Genomic DNA, 19,327 nt, shown 5'->3' with positions numbered 1-19,327 from the left:
CTGACAGTAGATACTCCGGGAGCCGAAACGTTATTTCCAACGTCTCCAACATGTCTGTCCACCGTGCCGTGTTGAACGCGTTCGAACGAGTTTGTACCCGTCGCGCTTTACTCTGCTTGATCGCACGAGTTAAGGCTTTCTTGGCCGCCTTGTAGTCCTCCGACAGCGCGGCGGCCTCCGGTCGACTTCGAGCTTGTTGAGCTCGTCGCCGGAGCCTCAGGGATTCTCTCCTGAGGGAGGCGATATGGTCGGTCCACCAGTACGCCTGCCGCCGGCCGGAGAATGGCCTCCTCCTTGGCATTGACTCGTCGCATGCCCGTCGGATGAGGTTAAGGTTGCCGCGCACGATGGCTTCGGCACCCGCTCTATCGGACGGATCACGCGGGGTCTGCGGCACGGCCTCCACGCCCGCCTGGAGAGTGGCGTAGAGCCTATCCTCATCCAGGCGAGAGGTACGTATCTTCTCGGGCGTCTAATCCCCGGAGGCCGCGCTTGCCGCTCGCCGATCAACTGGAAGGTGATGTAGCTATGATCGCTACCGGTGAAATCACCAATCACCCTCCAGTTCACCGCTCTCTGGACCAGATCCTCAGACACCAGGGTGACATCCGGTATCGAGTCTCCGAATCCAGGGCGTCGGTACGTCGGCGTTGACCCACGTTCAACACGACGAGTCCCAGTCTGGAGGCCATCTCGACCATCAACCTTCCCCTCATGTCGGGGCGAGGCATCCTCCACTCGCAGGCTCGGGCGTTGAAGTCACCGGACTTGTCGCGTAGGGTGTCCTCCAGCACGTCGAGCTTTCCCTGAAATTCGGAGATGCTATCATTTGGGGACAGATAGCAGCTGACGTACGCGAGGACACCGCTGGTGACCCAGACGTGTCCCGCGGCATCCCCGTGAGAGTCTATACGGACTCTCCGTGGATCCGTGATCCACACTGCCGCGGTGCCGAGATCATCCCTGAACCAGGTGGAGCATTCCCGATCGCGGTACTGCTCGCTTGCGATGACGACTGCAGCTCGCTTTTCCATAGCGAGCTGCGTTAGCAAGTCATCGGCAAGTCGACACCGGTTCAGGTTTCTCTGGAGGATCCTTACCGTAGCCGCGAAGAGGGCTTACCTTTCTTTGCGGCGAGGATCTCCTGGAAGATCCGGCACTTCCCCGAGTCCGCGTAGTGGTCCGTTGTCGCGTCCTTTATCCCCGCACACAAATGGCAGTGGGGGGTGTCCTCGCACGCCGCCGCCTTGTGGCCATCCTTGCCGCACTTGCGGCAAGCGTTGCTCCGGTCCGGGTCTTTACACTCTCTACGAGTGTGTCCGTAGCCCAGGCACCGGAAGCAACACTAAACCTCCGTCCAGCGCCGGATGCGGCAATTCACCCAGCCGATCTTGAGCTTGGCGGCGGCCAGGAGCTTAACGGCAGCTCCTTCGCCAAGCTCCACCACGGCCTTCCGCAGCTCTCGGGGGTTCGTCGCGAGAACGGAGACGCGGATTTCCTCCGGCGACTCCCCTGTCACCCGCGCGACCGCGTCCATGACCTTTCCTGAGGTCGTGACGCAATCAAGATCGAGGATTTCAATCGTCGCGCAGGGTTTCAGACCCCGTACTGCCGCGGTGTCCCCCACCGCCGACCGGAGCGCGGACTGGAACCTGTCGCTGTCCCCACATCGCCCAAGCTCCAGAAGGACGGCCCCTTCCCGCGTCCTCCTTATTTGGCGGACCTCCGTGTCCGCTTCCTCCGGCCGGACCTGGCGACGTATCGCGCCCACAATGGACGCGTACGTCGCGCCCTCGGCCGGCTTTAGGAGGACAGCCGTCCGCCTAGTTTTAGGGCGACAGCGCCTTCTCCTCCTCTTCCTCTTTTGCCTTTCGTCGACTGCACGCTGCTCCTTTGGAGGAGCAGAGTTCTTCGGTTGACGGAGGTTTGGCAGATATCTGCCCCTTCTCGCCTCTCCGCGGCTTTGGACATGGGAGTGGAGGATCAGACGGTTTGTCCGCCCTCTTCTTTCTCCCCACAACCGTGGACCATTTTTCTTGGTCCACGGCCGGCTTCTTCTTCGCCCTGGCAGCCTCTTCCTCTGGGCTGGAAACCACGGCCCTGTCTCGTTTCCGATCAGGCGTTCGAGGGGCGGGTGTGTTCCCGAATGGCGGCGCAGTGAGCGTGCCGAGGGCCTGCAGCATGTGGAGGACACGCTGTCTCTCCACTAGCCCATGGCCCAGTGCGTCTGGGAGCAGCGGAGGTACCTGGCCCGGAACACTTTGTGTCACGGCATCTCCCCCGCTGAGTTGGGGAGATACCGCGGCCACTTCCTGACGGACAGGGCTCCGAGGCGGCACGAATGAATGATCATTCGTGCCGCGTCGCCTCCGGCGGCCACCGTCCGACGATGTGGACGTCTGTCTCATCCTCCGAACGGATCCGGAGACGTTCGTCCCTTCACTTGTAGCATTTAATGCTACGCAGGCCAAGTGGTCAACCTGCGTAGCACTGCAGCCCGTAAATAAAGTAATATTATTATTATTATTATTATTATTATTATTATTATTATTATTATTATTATTATTATCATCATCATTAATACTCTCGTGAAGATACAATGATACATAGAAAAATATCAATGTTTTTAATGCGATGGAATTAGATCACACCAGGTGACGATTACAATGTTTATTCTTAAATATGGCCTACTGGTAATTCTCACTTTCACGTGATATGATCGAAGCGCCAGTTCACTTGAAAGCGGGGTAGGTAGCGATTATTATCTCGAACTGAGGTCCCGCCTCATGAATAGGTACTCTAGAAGTAGAAAATGCCTGGGGTTACAGTAAGAGTGAGCGAAATAGAGTAGCAGGAAACAAGTCTCACATTAAAGTGGAATACCACCTTTCAAGTTGGGAAAAATACTGATATTTAGGAACACTTCTTGTTGGTATAGAATATCTACTTTTCATGTTTTGTAAATATTTTAAAAGTACATGTTTTGAATAATGCTTCTGCCAAGTTTCATAAAGAAATGTTAATCTGTATAGAAAATTTAATCAACATTGTATCACATTAATAAAATTTCCGATCGCATGATAGAATATATTTTTATGGTTCTAATGTGTACACTTTAATAAAAAAAAATTTCTGAGACTGATTGAATGTGGAAAAATACTAATTTTTTAAAGAGCTTTTTAAAAGAGAAACACCTCGCATTATAAGCTATGCACGACAAAATACATAGAACACAGCTACAACTAAAATAAAATTAAACTGTAACTTATGACCTGTAAACAGAATAATGAATTTAGATACATGACACGAACAATATATTCGTTACAATAAAATTTTACAGGACTAACAATAAGTCCAAATACGACTTTGACATCTCTAGGTCACATACAAAATGCCCTAAACAGCCTAAAAGATATCTAGGTAAATCTTACGTTTAGGGGTGGCAGCTCCGATGACCTTGACCCTTACACATGCTGTCATGTCATACATTAACATACAGGGTGGTCCACGCAATTGTTTCAAGTCATAACTTCGTTATTATTGCATTTACGAAAAAAAGCCAAAGGAGAAAGATAAATGGTTCGAAGAGCACTACATCTGTAGGTCTTTAAATTTTTTTTAGATGCAGCAGTGCATGTGCAATTAACAATTGCATCATTTCTTCAAATAGAAATGCATACTCTTTTTTACACAGATCGATTCTTCTGTTCATTCTACATAAAAAGTGATTAGGGTACCATGGCAAAAAAATTATTAGTTCTCGAGATATTTTCAAAAAATGTGTTTATTGAAGAAAATGCTCAAACGCCTCTTCATTACATTCTAAACATCTCTGATAACGTTTTTTTATTGTTTGGATAACTGCGTTTAAATTATCTGCATCATACAACACAAAAGTGTCGTACATATCTTGTTTCTCACTGGTAGTAAAATACATTTTCTTGTATTTAGTGAAATACAGTTACGCTTTTTCAAATTCTTAGTTTTCGTACTTGAGTTACGATACGTGAATTGCTACTGAATGATGAAATACTTACTCGTACAAATCATTTTCTGTTATGATAACAATGTCGAAAGGGTGTTTACCTTTTTCCATTTTTCTTTCTCCTTTGGTATTTTTTCGTAAATGCAATAATAACGGGTTTATGACTTGAAACAATTGCTTGGAGTGTTACGTCCCAGCTTATCTGAGACTCTTTCTTGGGATCTTTGTCTTCAATTAAAGAGCTAAAGCTCACCTTAACTGTATTCGCTAACGGGAAAGAGCAATTCGGGATTGCAATGATTGTTTCCAAGGTTTAGCATATATATATTGTTACAAAATAACGAGTTTATATTACAATATCGGTTTTGGGAAATCAAGTATACAATTAGTCAGGTACGTTACCGCTTGTCGGTCTTACAGTTTGGTTGTACCAGCTATCTGTTCATCCCAGAGCTGTGCTGTTGCAAGGATCTGTTTGTCGGCAACTATCACTCGCGACACGGGTCTCTATTAATTAACAACGGACTTTCCTCGGTAACGACGCGGCGCGCGTACGATTACTCTATCCGTGACTACAATAATTTAGTATTTGATGACCAAAGCGCGACGCTGAGTGCGTGTTCGATTGATGATAAAGGTTCGATGTGATCTTAACCGATTATACGTCGGACTTTCGTAGGTAACGACAACGCGTGAAGTTAACCTGTCCGCGACTACAAGATTTCGGTAATCACCACGATGATAACGTACTGACAGCGGAATAAAAAGAGCCACCGTGGGGCGTGTCCACGGGTTTATATACTAGGTGATCCTCGCATGGCACGAGCCGCGTTCGAGAACCTTCGCTTTTGCATCCGTTGAAATCGGGAGGGGTCCCAAGTTCAGCGGATGTGCTGGCGTTGAGTGCTGACGCCTATTTTGCTGATTCGCAGATCCCACGATTCGGTTCAAGAGAAACGGTTTCCGACGTACATCGCGGCGCTCAAATCAAACTGAACACATATGGATTGCTTTCTCACACCCCCTCTATCGATATGTGTTCTCTAAACTAACTGAAACTAAACATTATTGTGAACATGAGTATTAACTAAAATTAAACATTATTTTGAACATAGGTTCAACATTTCAACGCAATGCTCATGCTTCGCTTTGGTTAACGCCTTGGTAAGAATGTCGGCTAACATAGAGTCCGTGCTTAAATAATGTACGATTATTTCATTGTTTTCCACTAACTCACGCGTAAAATGAAATCTGATATCAATATGTTTGCTCTTTTTATGGAAAACAGCATTTTTGGATAGTTTAATAGCGCTTTGATTATCGCAATAAACATCAATCGGGTCACTTATGAGTTCTTTAAAGTCCATGTGATTTAACAGTCTTTTAACATAGATAACTTCTCGTGACACTTCAGCAAGGGCGGCGTATTCAGCCTCCATCGTAGATAGAGCGACTGACGATTGGTTCACGCTTTTCCAACTTATTGGACCGCCCGATAACACTAATAGATTTCCCGTGCACGACCTCCGGTCGTCGACGTCTCCTGCCCAGTCTGAATCCGTATATGCTTTTAATTTTTCGTTGTTTCTTACATATGTAATACAATATTTCGATGTCGCTTTAAGATAGCGAAGTACATGTTTCGCGAGGATCTAATGCATTTGTCCTGGGTTAACGCAGAATCGACTTAGTTTAGCGGCTACAAAAGCGATATCAGGACGTGTGGCATTTGCAAGATGAATTAGCGCACCATTATACGATTTACGTTTCATTTCGTGTATTTCTTCAAGTGTCTGTGGGCACATCTCCGTTGTAATTTTCGTATTTGATTCGATTGGAGTTGACACACTTTTTGCTTCCTGCATACCACATCTTTCAATTGTCTCTTTAATGTATCGCTCCTGGGATAGTCGAATTTGTCCTGTTTCTTCATCGCGTTTAATGCTAATCCCTAATACATTCTTCGCTGGCCCCAGATCTTTCATTTTAAACGTTAATTTTAACTTAGACTTAATCGCTTCGAGTTTTTCTATTTTTCTAGATGCTAAAATTATGCCATCGACATAAATAATAAGAATTACACGGTTTTCTTCCGCTCCGAACACATATACGCATGAATCTGCAGTTGTGCGCCTGCCTCCACTACTTAATATGAAGCTGTCTAATTTTTTATACCATTGGCGCCAAGACTGTTTTAGACCGTATAGTGGTTTTAATAATTTGCACACTTTTTCTTCGAGTCCTTGACGAACAAATATTTCTGGTTGCTCCATATATGCTTCTTCAATTAGTTCGCCCTGTATATATGCTGCCACGACATCCATTTGATGAACGTGCATTTTCTCTTGCACAGATGCAGCGAGTAAGGTGCGAATAGTTTCATATCTGACCACCGGAGCAAATACTTCAGTATAATCAATACCAAATTTTTGCGTGTGCTCACGCGCGACGAGTCTGGCCTTGTACTTTTCAATTTCCCCTTCTGGAGTAATTTTCCTTTTGAAAACCCATCTGCTCGTCAAGACTTTTTTATTTGCTGGTCTGGGTACAAATTCCCATGTTTTGTTATTTAGCAAATTTTTATACTCGATTTCCATTGCCTGTAGTCGTGGATCTTTGTCTGACCGACTTAAGACGTCTGACACAAATATCGGGTCAAAATCTTCAACGTTGTGTAGCCGATATAATTTTTTGGGTCTTCCTCGTTGGCCCGTTCTCTCAATCCTTGGGCGACCGCGTGCACGTTTCATCAAACAATTCTGTGTTTCATTTTGATTTTCATCTATCTCATCTTCATCCAATGGTTGGTCCGAGTCCTCATTTTCAATATCTACTTGCGATTCCTGATTCTTATCATCTTGTTCTTCGCCAGTAGGATCAGGGAAAATAAACAACTCATTTTGCTGTCCCTGACCTGTAAGAGTTTCAAAAAATTTGACATTTCGGGCTTTGATTACTTTTCTCGTCCCTCTTTGCCATAGACGGTATCCCTTTGATTCTTCTGAGTATCCTATTAATATGTACTCATCGCCCTTTGGTTGAAACTTACCCCTACTTGGCCCCTTATATAACGCAATTGCCTTGCTTCCAATAATTCGGAAAAAACCTACGAACGGTTTCCGTCGTGTCCATGCTTCGTATGGGGTTATTCCATCAAGCGCCTTTGTTGCACTCCTATTCCGCAAATATGTCGGTGTATTAATGGCTTCAGCCCATAGCGAGTTGGGTAAATTCGCTTGTGTCATAAGACACCTTGCCATTTCCACTAGCGTACGGTTAGCGCGTTCCGCCACGCCGTTTTGCTGTGACGTATACTCGATACTTAATTGATGGACGATTCCCTCTTCTTTAAGAAAGTTTTCAAATTCCTTTGAAATAAATTCTTTCGCATTATCCGTGCGGATTTTTTTGATTTTACGACCCGTTTGTTTTTCAGCTTTTCTTTTAAAATCTTTGAACGCTTGAAGTATATCCGATCGGTTCCTAAGCGGTACTGCGAATAGTCGTCAATAAATGTTAAGAAATATCTCGCGCCGCCGAGAGATTCGCATCTCATAGGTCCGCAAATGTCTGAATGAATTAAGTCGAGTGGCCCTTTCTCACGATTTTTGGATGTTCTAAACGGTAGTACATGAATTTTACACTTAGCGCAAATCTCACAATTTAAATTAGTTGACTGTGTTGCAAAATTCATACCATCGACCATTTTGCCATTTCTCATATTTTTCAGATCGTTAAAATTAATATGTCCATATCTTTCATGCCATCTTATTAAATTTTCATTAATATCATAGTTTGTTTGTATTGCCCGTTCATTTTTTTCGTCTATAATATATAACTGATCTCGCTTTGTAGCTGTCAGAACTTTTACATTATTTTTATTTCTAACCGTCACGCGATCTTTTTCGAACGTCAGTGAATACCCACGATCTGTGGCATGAGAAACTGACAAAAGGTTATTCCGTAAACCTGGTACATACAATGTATTCTCTAATTTGATAGATTTTGGCGAGCATCTGCCTATTTTCGCATTTAAATTTACGTTACCTATACCGGTTGATTCCACACATTAATCAGCGGCTGTATAAACTTTATATTGCTTTATATTGCTCTACATCGCTTCGCTTAATTGATACAAATTTTCACGTTTTCCGTTGGTTTTAATCTACATTCTGTATTTTTATGTCCGTATCGTCCGCAATTGAAGCATTTACCATTAAACTTTTGCGGTTTCGCTTTATTGTTTTTTTCGTACGCTCGTGAATATTTTTTTTTTATCAAAATTGTCTTTTACATGTAACGCATCACTTTTCTTTTCACTCTCGCCTGACTTTATATCGCGCTCATTCTGTCTAGCCTCTTCTTCCTTTATCTTCGCCGTAAGATTGTCTAACGTAGGTATATCGTCTCGCGATTCAATAGCGATGCTAAAGTTTTCGAATTCCCTCGGTAGCGAAATCAACAGCATTATGAACAATAATTCGTCCGAAATTACGATACCGGCTTCCTTGAATTAATCGGCTTTTTCGGAAAATTCGTTTAGATATTGAACAATAGTCGTACCTGGTTTCCTTTCCATTCGTAAAAGTTCTTTACAGAGAATCGCCTTTTTTACCGGTCCGCGGGATTCAAAAATGATTTTCAACTTGTCCCATGCCTCCTTTGATGTATTCGCCTTTTTTATGTGAAGGAGCTGACTATGCGTAACACTTAAATTTACCACTGCCAGGGCCTTTCCATCCTTTTTTATCCATTCTTGAGCGTTTTCTTCGGGTTTCACCTCACTACCGTCGGCGTATTGCCACAAGTCGTTATATATCAATATACTTTTAATTTGCACCTTCCACAAATCGTAATTGTGTTCTGTTAATTTCTCGATGTTCGAGAACATATTAGACGCGGCCATGTTAGTGCATGTTTATCCGCATAAAATACTTCGACACTTTAATTTTCTTATACTTTTTCCTTATATTACTTAAAGGGGTGTTCTGGGCAAAAACCTGACAAGATTATAACACCACGTAAATTGGATAAGTATATTTAATTAACAAGAATATGAATACATATATATATATATATATATATGTGTGTATGATATATATCGAGCACATGTTAATGGTAACAGCTCGTGATGCGGACTAACCTAAACGAACGTCGCGAGGACGTGCGTAGAGTAAAGAACAAAAGACGCGATAGTCTACGACGTACATCGCGGCGCTCAAATCAAACTGAACACATATGGATTGCTTTCTCACAATCATCATCCAAAACAGCTGCAGATTATCATCTGATGATGAATCAGATACAGTTGATTTGCTGAGGTTGGGTAGTTCAGCTGGGAGCAACATTTGTAACGTTTCTTTTAAGTATGGGAGTGACGTTTTTCGTGGTGTTGGCCTTATATTAGATAATAAGGGATCAGAATTAAGGAGTAGTCTGTTAATTATAACTATATTACACGATTTTCTTGAAAATTTTCTAGAAAAATTTTTACGCTATAATCGAAAATTTTTATTGTATGCTTCAGCAGCTTCCTCTGAATGTTGACCAATAGGTAGCAAAGCATTCTCAATAACAATGGCAGCATGAATGCGAATTTTATGCATTGTTGGCGTCATTGAGTACCAAGGATAGAATTTCACATATAATCTTGCAGTTTCCATGGTATATTCCGAAAATTTTGGTGTGTTGATTCTATGTTGACGAGATATTATTTCCAATAGTACCTTGAAGCGATATATAAGTTCTGCATCAATACCTGTTATTTCTGAGGCAATGACTGGGTCATTAAAAAATCTTTGGCTAGTATTGCTGACATTAGAGTTACCAAACCCGGTCTTAGGTACGTCAACTATCAAACCAAGTCGCTTTTTAAACTCGTTTTGAATCTGTAGTTTTCTTTCTTTGACTACTTCTTTTTTATCATAAGACCCCGTTCGCCATTTCTTCAGAGGCAATTTATAAGATAAATGCAATAAACTTTCAAATATACGTATTCTAGCATGTAAATCTGATAATCCAAATTTCAGGTTGTCTACATTAACATTTTTTCCGACAGTTAAATTATTAAAATCTTTGGAAGTTGCATCACAAATGTAACACATCATTGTAGATGTTGTTTTGTGGTAGCATTACATACCTTTCCATCAATCATGGTGAGCAACATGGTATAGTTGATATAAAAATGTTTATTATCTAATGTCACTTTTGTTTCTTTTAAAGAGTCTATTGAATTTTGGATGTAGCTTATTTTTTCATTTATAATGTCAACACTTTCTTTTATAAATCTAATCCTAATAGGGCGTCAGTGACGCGGAGAGGAGGTTGTTGGATTTTGCTAAATCACAGTTTTATTACTATCACAAATCAATTGCGAGGGAACAAATGAACTTTGAAATATCTATGTGTCTACATCTTCGTCATTCACGAATTTTTGTTTGTTGTGAGCCGTCACAACTCCACTTGCAAATTAAACGAAGTTTAGTATTTTCTGTGGTCAAGTTTTATACGATTTCTTTTAAATATAAAAGTAATCTCGTAACGTTATTATCCAATAACTCCTGTTATTTAATTTCTGCTAGAGTTTCTGTTACTACATAAGACGACTTATTAGGGTGCGATTTTAATTTTTCCTTTAGAATTAAACTATAGCATGGATATTGTTACGTGCCGACAATTTAAATTTGTATTCATCTTGTTTTCGTCGGCAGGAATGTGTTCGAGATGGTTTACCATCCCGAATTCTTTCTAATCGAGCACAAACCTAGCCTTTGATGATAAATTATTAAATTCATTTGTAAAAAAGAATACACATTCCCCTTGAAATCAATATAGTCACCCTATTTCCACCCTGCTGGCAACGCCGCGCCGCGGGGAAATTATTGTAAAATATTCGCCTTGCGAATGTTATGTGTCAATTATTATAAAGCGATATGAACGTTCACGTGCCGTAGGAAAGGAAAAGCACAAAAAGTATTATCAAAATAGATAAGGATTTTCTTTATATCAGATCGTTTTAAATTGCATGCCGTACTTCCGTCGCAAACCGCCTGAAATCACGTTTTTGAACTAAGCAGTTTCGCGTAACACCTCACACCACGGTACAGTGCGTCGCGAAACTTAGCGTAGCGCTTCGACCTTCTTTCTCTTTCGCTGCCGTTGGCCGACCGCATGGCACCCGTGAAATTAAAACTCCTGAATTGGATTGTACAAACAGCATAGAAATCTTAGGATGTGGCCAGAGCACACGGACACCTTAGCCTAGGAATCTAGCCAATTAAAATTCACTACCATTCGAGCTGCACTCTGATTCGGCACCTCTGAGAGTACAGCGCAAGCATTTTGTAAACTTCGAACCGAGTTGGGCTCGAAACAGCGAAGTCAAAAACACTCTTCATCGTACACTCACATCGAGCGCGAGTATTGTCCGAGCGAGCTAAATTAGAGCAAAGTTGTGTTACCATATAAATTCATGTATATTATTAAAAGTGAGTGGTAGGCAAAGACTCTAGTTCCTCGTAAAACAACCTAACTTCACTCTTGAATTTTTCTTAATTACTAAATTTCATTTATAATAAAACATTTTAATTTTAAATCAATTGTTTTTTTTGAAAGTATTAATTATCCATTTATTACTTATTTAAGTTAACTAAAATTGTTCCATGTGTGTGTGTGTGTGCTTTTCCTTCTCGACCAGGACATTGACGACCACGATCACCGTAGCAGTAGCCAAGTTATCGCTGCTCTAATTCTGTAAAGATATTTAGTGGTGAGTTGATTTTCTTCCAACCAATATTTGTATAACCAATATATGCATAATCGTTGTGATCACTCGGAATGTCGATAAATCGCATTGATTTTCGGGAAGTTCCCTAGTCGATGTTCTCGGGTGGTACCCCATCAATTTTTATAGTCTTATTCCGATAATTTTAAGTATTATTATTTTCTATGCGCCGTGGTAAAAGAACGAAAGAGTGTATCAATTGTTAATAAGAAAGTACTTTTATTAACACCTTAACCTACGATTTACATTCCAACAGCCTGGGCCTAAAACGTAAACAAGATCGCTCAGCCTTCGAGATATTCCGCGGTTCGGCATATCGGTTCTAAGTTGTACCAATCGCGCACTACTGTATGTGTAATATACAATTGGTTTAATTTTGTGAAATATTTCATAAGTAATTACAACCTGATGTATAATAATAATAATTGTGGTAGATGTAATACTACAAAAGGTTTATTATCAATTAATAAAGTATAACATAAAGCACAAACATAATTAGAATTTATACAAAAATCAGTAATACAAAATTAGCGACCAAGAATAACATGTAATTGATTGTGATCACATTACAAATCGCGACCGTCGTACTACGGGCCATGCCCGTAATATTTACAATTGGCCCAAATACAAGACTACGAGTCTCGCACGTACTTATAGGTTAAGGGGTTAAAGGCATCGTTCGTAAAATCCGTTATTCTAATTAATTTCATATTACCTTCAACTGTATTTCTATCTCGTTCAGAATTGTAAGAATTGGTATCTAAGTAATTAAATATGGTAACCCTATTGCAGTAAAATTATTTTCGTAATTTAAATCCGCTCGCACCCTAATTAGGCATCCTAATTATCCTAAATTAAGACATAGAAATTCACATACAAGTCAGGGCCCGTACAGAACTGTAGCGACAAAGACCTAACCTTGTCGATAGGTAAGTAAAATATTATATATATAATATTGTTTAAGTTAATTAACCCATTAACTTTCAATAATTACAATACAAAAATAAAATTGAAAACTGTGACGCGGGAATCTCGTCCCACATCACAATATAAAGATCTTTTAGTTCTTCTAACTGTCTCATATTGTCTTTTAGAGACTCCAGCTTCCATTATCATTGACAGGCCGTGCAAAGGTGATAGTTGATCTTTACTCTTTTGCATACTACTTGAGTATGATTTCGCATATTTCGTCGCTCGGGTAGGAGAACTTGTTATATCTTTGAGAACTCTAGATGCATCTCTTTTTCCTTCTTCCCATAATTTCATTTGTGTAGCATGAGACAATATGTTGGTATCTGTTGTTCTCAATACTTCTTCAATACTTTCTCAATACGTTTTTCTTCTTTTGCTTCTGTCACTTGATTCGCCAAATGTCTTAATAGGTCATCCTGAACGCTGTATCATTCTAAGCAATTCAAATGACCCAAGAAGAAGAAGAAGAAGAAGAAGAAGAAGAGAAGTTATCACTTTTTTTTTAAGAATAAATCTAAACTACTGGACAAAATTAGCGGCACACTTTTTTAAATGTTCGTAATTATGCGAGTTTTAAACCGATTTCGGTGAAACTTCGTGAGGAATAGTCCTCAAATGTCTTCTGGGTGTGTGCAAAATTGCATTGGCGAGGATTGATGTGAAGGGGTTAATTCACCCCCCCTAAAGGGGAGGGTGTAAAAAAACGACTTTTTGGAAAAGGCCAGGAGTGACGGGAGGGGTTGAAAACTTCAAGAAAACCTTTGGGACGATTCTCTTTGATGCCCTCTACAAAATGCATCCCTTGAAATCCCTCTCGGACAAAACCACCCCCCACAAACCCCCTCCCCCTCTAAAATCCACAATTTTTGGACGACGGTCTCGATTTTGGGCTCAATGCATTCTCTGGACTCCCCTGATCCAGAAAATGCCATCACCAATACCGTGCACCCCATAGACACCCTTTGGGGAGTGGAACAGCTCGCAAATTTTCGTAAGGGAGCACAAAAATCTGATTTTTTGAGGATCTGTTAATAAAGCATTTGCGCGTCCGAATCCACGAACAGCGCACAGTGGTTCAAGCGAGGAAAAAAGTCGATTTTTGCAATGTTGTATACCCAGGTTCTTTTTATTATAATTTCAGATAAGGATGATTGAAGTATCAGAATCAACTGTTACGTGGGATGAGATTCCCGCGTCACCACCTTTTATATATATTTTGTTTAAAGTTAATAGATCAGTCAAATCAAATAGATTAGTATCTGAACTTCTGACATCAATTCAGCTGTGACACGGAACGAGATTCCCGCGTCACCGCTTTTTCCATTTAAAATTTATAAACCCATCAAATTAAACAATACTATATTTATATATATTTTACTTGCCTATCGGCAAGGTTAGGTCTTTGTCGCTACAGTCCCGTACGGGCCCTGACTCGTATGTGAGCTTCTAGGTCTTAATTTAGGATTTGGGATTTTTGCGGATGCGAACGGTTAACATAAACTATTAAAACGATTTACTCTAAATATGGAATTGCAGTGTTTATTCTATTGACAATTTCGTGATTCAATTTTGATAATATAATGGTATAATTTGAACGATTTAATCGGGACAATGTGTTTGTAATTATAATTTCGTTTGAATACACACTTTCATTCTCAATTGAATTGTACAGAAAATACACACATGAAATCGTCAAAAATATAGATACATATGTAATAAAGAAAAACATTGAAAATATAGATATATTTGTTACTAGGATATCAATTAGGGTTACCCCGGAAATTAATTATATCGTTTATTGATATCCCAGTTATCACAAATAGTAATTTCATATAATATGGAAACACAATATGAGATCGTCGGAATGACTTTGTACACGAAATAGAAATAGAAGTACCACCCGAGAACACCAATGAGGGTTTCCCTGGAAATCAATACGATTTATTGATATTCCGTGTGGTCACAAACAATAAATTCATATATAAAATATATTATGCTAAAGAACAGCAACTTACGACTGAAACTTCTACCTCAACTATCAATGAGATCGCTCGGCCTGGAAATGCTGGATGTCGGATGTCCTGATCGAAGGAAAAACTATCGAATTATATTTTACAAAGAAAGAGAACTTCAAAATTAATATGTTTAAATTAATTAAATATATAATAAAAAGAAATAAAACGAAGCTATTAACTAGGATATTTAACGAAATAACAGAGTCCTTTGCCTACCACTCACTTCACAATAAATTTTACAGTAAGACAAACTACGCTTAGAATTGTTCGATCGGACTAATTATCACGCTCGTCGCGGCTGTACGATGAAGAGTGAGTTCGGCTCGTGCCTTGCTTAACCACGAAACCTCTGTCGAACGTTCTAGAAGGTTTCAAAACAAAGGATCTGGAAACACGTGATCGAAGGAACGTTATTAGAAAAAGTTCTCGATCTTCCTTGACTCGGTACGCGCGCAAATTCGGTGTTTACGAGTCATCCCCGTCTCGCGTCGCGCGCCCGCCAAGCTGTTCAACTCGTCCAAGCGACAACGTTTCGCGGCGTCTTCGAAGGTATAGTTTAGTTTCCAGAACGTTCGACATGAAGAAACAAGAAACAGCAACAGAGGTGCTTAACTCGATGTCGTGTTATTTACATGTTTCTCCTTTAAGCAATATCTGTGACCGTCGACGTCGTATTAAATGTTTAACAGATATTTGAACGTGGCGATAATACTTGTGTGCTTTTCCTTTTCCACGGCGCGTATAGATATAATAATTAACGCATAACATTTGCAAGACGCAACGCGTACATATTATTATATTTTACAATGATTTGCCTGCGGCGCGGCGCTGCCAGCAGGGTGAGAGTGGCGTGACGACATTGATTTCAAGGAGAGAATGTGTATCTTTGTTAAAAAAAATGAATTTAATAAGCTACCGTCAAAGGCTAGGTTTATGTTCGATTAGAACGAATTCGGGATGGTATCGAACACATTCCTGCCGACGAAATCAAGAAAAATAAAAAAAAATGAAAATGTCAGCACGTAACACAACAAATATTTCTGTAAATAGCCACTTGATTGCAAAGATGTTGTATTCTCCCAACATCAGGCGACAGCATTTACACATATTCTGATTGATATGTATATATTTATTATGAATAACTAAGTTACATAACTGAATATTACATTGTAAGCCAGGAATGCCACACACACTCGTCTCGCGTCGCCCTCGTCGCGCCTCAGAGCTCACATCTTATGTCATAGAATAACCAAGACAATATAACATGAAGGTTAGGAAACAGGGGATCAGTAATTTTGGTCTTCAAGTGCATCTACAAATAAACGCAGTTACAAGTATCTGAAAAATTTAAGAAAAAATACAATTATGGAATTTGATTATGTTGACAATAAGCAAGTAAATTATATGAATAATGTTAATGAAAATCTCATTTATTTGAATAAGACATATTTATATTTTAACGTATTCTTAAGATTAGAATTGAAGTTCAATTAGACATAACTTTTTTACGCCACCTAGCATCAAAATAAAACTTCATGCTAATTGTGCAGTATATTTTTAAGGTTATATCCAATCAGGTTTTAGCTGCGTAAATCTGCGATTTCGGTGTTGAGAGCATTTGTTCTGTAATATTGATCAATGTTTGAAATATCTCGCTTTTATTTTGGGTCATTAATATTGTCTTAAATGGAGTCATATATTTTTTAACTTATTGTTTCATTGTATTTGTTATTTTCTACAAAAAAAGTACCAACATATTTATGTCGGGAAACTATTAGTTTCAATTTAATGACTTAATATTGATATTCAAATGTCTCCCAAAATATTAGTTTTTCGACATAAGAATGTTAATACTTTTTCATAGAGAATAGCAAATTAAATCGAATAATACATTTAAATGTATATTCTGTTAAAAAATCATTGTCGACTTTCATACAATATATTTAATGATTAAACGAACTTACCAAGTGAAGTTCAATCATGATTGTATGATGCGCCTCTTCTTCGAGATCATAATTGTAGTACCTCTCATTCTCCTCAGTGTCGCCACAAAGTTTAAAGCTTTGAGAAAAATGTTCCTTATACTACGCGGTCTCGTACGCCGTTCGCACGTCCGCGTCCAACTTCATTCTTGAAAGCCTTGTCGTAACTACTATTACGGGTATCTCCCTCGAGATGCATGGGAGGGAGGGAGGGACTGATCTCTTCGGAAGAGGCGCATCATACAATCATGATTGAACTTCACTTGGTAAGTTCGTTTAATAATTAATTGTATTTGGCGCCTCTTCCTCGAGATCATAATTGTAGTTGTTTAAAGTTAGTTACGGCAACAAATTGACACCATAAACATATATTGTATGTGTGTTTTACCTTTTTTTTTACTTTTAATAATAATTGCCTTTCATAAAAGGACTTAATATTCCAACATCTCCTGTGAAAATCGCACAATTTTTGAAAAAATGCAACGATCATAAAAACGAGCGAAAGTTTCGGAATCTTTCGACCAACCTGCCGTTTTCCGTATTACATCCATGTTGGCACACTATCTTTTTGCCGCTGATGTAGCAGCGTGTCGCGTACTATAAACCAAAAACGTTTATCCACCTGCTTAGAGTTTGAGTGCCCACTACCTTATGTGGTTTCTTAAATGATATAAATAATTTAACCACCGATCTACGTAGTTCTTTGTTTCTGTCTAAATAGGACAACAGTGTTGAAGCTGCACAGACGGACTTATCTTGTAAATAAAACGGAAGTCTTAGTACTGACTGTTTTTTCCCCGGGCCCGAAGTCTTAATGGTATCGGGAATTTTGATTTCCAAGGTATTCTGACTTGATTTATAAATATTCCGCGTATCAATTAACGACAGAGTTTGCATACGGTGCCCCGTAACTAAAGCCAATAATGTCACGAGCTTGAGCGTTAGGCGTTCTAAGTTAATCTCGTCGTTGGGATACCACTTCGATAAATATTTTAAAACAATTCGGGGGTCCCCGGTCCAGTCATACCTCGGTGCTGTTGGCCTTAATTTTGCGACTCCTTTGAAAAAACGATGAATATACTCGTTTTGGCCTAAATGAGGTCCCAATATTAAAGATATTGCTGATTTATAAGAATTTAACGAGCTATGCGAGACTCCTCTGTCAAATTCCACTGTGGAAACTTCAACACCTCACTTGTGGAACCTGTGAGCAGGTCCATATATATATGGATATATATATATAATGAGGCTGTCAATATCTTGACCGATTCCAGTGATACCTCTCCCCGAATGAACGCTTCCCCGATAATTTGGCGGCAATTAGTGTAAGCCGTTCCCACAAGGGATATTCTTCTCTGCCGGAAGAACAAATTAAATTTATATTGGGCTGGAACATAATCGGTTCTTCCTCTAATAACAATAAATAAACAGGAAACCAAGGCTGGGCTTCCCAGTCCGGTACAGCCACTATGCTGATTGATTCTTCACGTTCTATTTTCCTTAACAATCTTAAAATTACTGAAAAAGGAGGGAACGCGTAAAAGAACCATTTTTCCAGCATAACGTGAAAGCGTCTATGCCGATCGAGTCTGAATCCCTCTGCCAAGATACATAACGTTGCCATTTCGCGTTCACTCTACTTGCAAACAAATCTACTTGTGGGTTGCCAAATTTTCTAACGATTTGTTGAAACGCACTCTTGGATAGCTCGAATGCAGTTTCTAGTTGTAGTCTCCGTGACTCGTAATCGGCTTCGACGTTTTTGCTAGAACATATATACGCTGCCGAAATCCAAATTTCTCTTCGTTCGCACCATTGGCAAATTTCCCTGGCAAGTGCACTAAGATCCTCATGACGCTTATTTTTCCTTTTGTTTATGTATGCAATTGCCGTTTAACTCTTGTAATTGTTGAGAATAAGCACTATGTGCCTGTAATTTTGAACGTTTTCTGTAGTTGCGCTCGTCAACGCAGTCCCCTCCTTACCGGGGGTCGGTTTTGCCTGAGAAGGACACGGTTTATTGCACCCCCTGACCGTTTATAGTTTTTCCGACTCTCGGCAGTTAGTTAGCAGAAAACGTCTGAACGAAGAACATCGGTTCTGTTTTGTAAATTATAGTTTATACTTTTAAATATATACTTAGTTTAAAACTCTGTTGTATTTATTTCCTAAATAAATATTCAACAGTAATAAACATTTGTGCGTTAAAATTATTATTATTAATTTCAAGCGCGCGAGCTCGTACCTTCTCGAATCGTCTTATGTACACCATCCCATATTTCAACGCCGGACCACGCGAAACTAAAATACCTACGAAAACTGCGAATTCTCTTATACTGCACCGGGTAGTTCTACTGAACTTCCGAGTGAGTTCGACGGTTCGTAGAACTTTGTCCTTAGGTAATTCTATGGACATTTTTACCGAATCAAAAATTAGTCCCAAATATTTACTCCGTTGCGTGGGAATCGTCAAGACATTTCTCGTACGATTTATCGATAAAAAGGATGACATCGAGATAAAATACAGAAATAAATCCCCGTTTTTTCAGGTATGCTGCCACCGTTCAATAATTTCGTGAAGACATACGGC

General features: G+C 40.0%; 1 protein-coding gene across 2 annotated transcripts in view; it reads left to right on the top strand.

Annotated features, from left to right (window-relative positions):
* LOC128888026 (uncharacterized) overlaps positions 1 to 19,327 on the top strand; it is a 189,184-nt gene that overhangs the window by 125,929 nt on the left and 43,928 nt on the right. The window lies entirely within an intron of this gene.

This window comes from Hylaeus anthracinus, unplaced genomic scaffold (genome assembly GCF_026225885.1).
Source record: "Hylaeus anthracinus isolate JK02 unplaced genomic scaffold, UHH_iyHylAnth1.0_haploid 11989, whole genome shotgun sequence".
Lineage (NCBI taxonomy): Eukaryota > Metazoa > Arthropoda > Insecta > Hymenoptera > Colletidae > Hylaeus > Hylaeus anthracinus.
The sequence above is the reverse complement of the archived record's forward strand: the minus strand, read 5'-3'. Positions and strand labels throughout refer to the sequence as shown.